Below are 3,383 nucleotides of genomic sequence, written 5' to 3'. Positions count from 1 at the left end.
ATAGTGTGAGCAAATGGCTCCTGCTCAACATGCAACTAATGCAAAGGTGACCTTCCCTGCTTCCCCACTATGTCTCTTCTAATACTCAGCCACAGGTCTAGTCTACTTATTTAATCCAGGGTTTTCCTCACACCCATGTGACCAGACAGTGGTTATGCCTCATCAATCACTGACACCTTTCAGGGTCAGTGTGCAGGGACATAATCTAATAGGTCATGCTCCATTAAGTTGGTGCACCCCAACCGAAAAAATGGACTCATGTTTGAGCGCATAGAACTGACTTTGCTCTGTCCTCCCTCAGGCAATGTGGACAATCTCGAAGCCCATTGCCTATCGTTGCCATGGCGATATGCCTCTGGGGCAACATTTGAGGAAATCCAGTGTAGTCAGGGGATATCTGGCCATGACATCCTCCTCTCTGCACTCGTCTTTTTGGCTCGTCTCTTTAAACAGATAACAATAATAATATTAAGCTAAATTGTTCTGCATTTTGTCCAATGTGTTTCACCTCTTTTGCTCTGGATTGATTATTTGCTGCTGAAATGTGATTGGTCAATACTACTCGGACTACAAATGGAATACAATCTCCTACTACAAAGCTTCTGATACCAGGCAAATCTTGTACCATTGCCTACAGATTCTGCATACATGCAGATATCTGTTTGTGGTGATCAATACCAAAGTGATTACAGTATGACGAGAGGAAAAGTTCTCGAGTAGGAAGAGTTTACTACAGTATATCATCTCAAATGTGTAGTTATAGCAACGGCTACAAACAGTGTAAAACATAATGAAGCAGTTTTATCGAGTACGGAGGAAGAAATTGATTACAAAGAATGTTTTACTGTGAATGTAACTTGTGTTGTGACATAAAAGGTTGTAATTTAAGTACAAGTTTCCAGTGCAAAAAGCAATCATTACCTAGTGACACTATGGAGACCTGTGGCTGCTGACAGTATTCCAGTATATGTTACACTGGGACTGCAACAAAGCTGCAATAGTGTGTCACTAATACTAATATTAGAGGATGCCAAGTGCATCTGTGAATCATAGATGTTGTATTGGCCTCAATATATCTTTACACAAACTGTCCAGTGGGCTACTAGCTTTTCAGCCTGAGCCTGCTAACGTTAATCAAAGCTACACAAAGAAATCACTGTTCCCAAAATTCCGCATAGTTTAACCATTTGTTTTTCAAATGGATACCATCAGGGCACATCTGTTAAAATAAATTTACATACACAATACATCAGCAATGCACACACACATACCGGTGTGGTCCAAAAAAAGCAACACAAGCACAAAACAAATCCTCATCCAACGTACTATACTTGTCTTGTATTTGAATTTGCTTCAAATGATACTTAACGGTCACAGTTTCTCTCAGTAATACATACTCCAACATTGCTCCAGTATTAAATACTCCAACGTTGCTACAGAGTGTTGGCCTATAATTGAAGCTTGTGCTAAGTTCATGATTCTAACCTGCAAAATAAACAGTTCAACAACATAAAAATGTATATAATGCTGTCGTGACAGCCAGTCTCAGCCAGTCTTATCCTTCATGATATCTTAATGACAAATCAAAATGGTACCACTTAACTTGAGGTCAAAGAATTTATTCATTACACTGTCATAATGGTGTCATGACAGCCAGTTTTGTGTCGTATCCTGCCAGACATCTATCTGGCCGAGTGTTAGAATCGGTCTGTACTCTTGGAAATCTAATTATAATAATCATTATGTCAACTTGTCATAAACACAAAAAGAGGTGCATTTCTTGTAATGTCAAGTTGTCATGACAAAGACATCTTCTGGTAATGTCATCCTGGTTAATGTCAAGTTGTCATAATAAGGACATCCCAAACAAATTTAATGTCAACTTGTCATGACAAAGACAACTTTTGGTTATGTCACTTTGATTAATGTCAAGTTGTCATAATCAAGACAATGTCAATTTGTCATTACAAAAACTGAATGACACTTAATGACAGCAGTCATAAACGTTTATGACATGTACATAATGTTTATGACAAGTTCATGACAGTGTCATGTCATAGTTATGACAGTGTCATGTCACCCTTATGTACATACCTTCAAGTAAAGTGTTACCGTTTGAAGTTGATTCACAGACAGTTGGTATCGATCCATCCTTAAGCTTCAGTTTTGAAGTGAATCTTGCTCTGAACCGACCCCTTGTTGAGAGAGAGTTTTCTAGTTGTCATCCAGTAATAACATACATGTAATCCATTAGGTCTTCACATGTTCAGATGATGGCAGTACAGGGAGTCTTTTCTTTTGGCTCTTGCAGCCTACAACAGAACAAGTAACATGCTTCTCTCGTACCATGCTACCAGGTCTGCAGTAATGAGCACATAACAATGGTGGACAGAGAAGTAAGAGTCACTAGATACTTAGTGGTAGTGGATGGTCACCAAGCTGGAGTTAGTTCTATGTTACTGCAACATCATATGGAACTGTCTGACTAGGTCATTGTTAAACACGTTTTCTGATGGATAGAAGATAGACAGATAGACAGAAGATAATGAGAAGGGATGGCCCTTCCTCATACTTAGGGGTCTCTCAACACACCAGGGACACATACTGATGTTGAAAAGCCATGAAAAAGTGCATTTTGCATAATATGTCACCTTTCAAGTGCGAGGCTGTATGTAACAGTGTAGATCTGGTATGAATCAAACTTGCAAAAGAATCTGTACAAAATAATTAGTGAATTTTTTTGGCCAGCAATAGTGCACGTACACTAATACCTAATGACATCTTAAAACCGACTATACCTTTATGTTTTATATTCATAATCTTTTGATATGGTTAACAAATCATTTTGAAGCACAGGATGACCTTTTCCACATCTTTCCAGTCCTTTACTGACAATCCAGCGGCAGTCTGCCCATTAGATTTTGATAGTGTTTATAAATGAATTCTAAATTATTTCTACATTGCAAATCCATTTACTCAAGTCTCAGTTGCCAGTTTATTAGGTGCAGCTAGCTAAAACTATTGCAGTCTAATAATACAACATTTAGATCATAATGTTTAGTATTTCTTGAAAGTGTTTTTAAAAGATGTCAATTCTAGAGTTCTCAATTTCAACCCGAGCCCGAGCCGACTCGAATAAGCCCGACGGGTCGGGTCGGTTTGGGCCGACTAATTAAGTTAATTGGGCTGTGTCGGGCTCAGACAGCGGAGAGAGAGAGAGAGAAAAAAAAAGTGTGTCTGTCAGAGAAGCGCACTGTGTGAGGGTGTGACAGCAGCACTAACACACAATGATGCTGTCCATGGTTCTCACTTCTGAGCAGCCTGTGAGGAAGAAAATATACATGTCTGTTAAGATTATTCCAAATCCATTCATTATTCAATGT

At 38.8% G+C, this 3,383-nt stretch overlaps 1 protein-coding gene across 1 annotated transcript in view; it reads left to right on the top strand.

The window, feature by feature from the left end:
* The window catches only part of LOC126404683 (uncharacterized), a 20,822-nt gene that overhangs the window by 8,927 nt on the left and 8,512 nt on the right, over positions 1–3,383 (top strand).

This window comes from Epinephelus moara, chromosome 17, assembly GCF_006386435.1.
Source record: "Epinephelus moara isolate mb chromosome 17, YSFRI_EMoa_1.0, whole genome shotgun sequence".
Classification (NCBI taxonomy): domain Eukaryota; kingdom Metazoa; phylum Chordata; class Actinopteri; order Perciformes; family Serranidae; genus Epinephelus; species Epinephelus moara.
The sequence above is the reverse complement of the archived record's forward strand: the minus strand, read 5'-3'. Positions and strand labels throughout refer to the sequence as shown.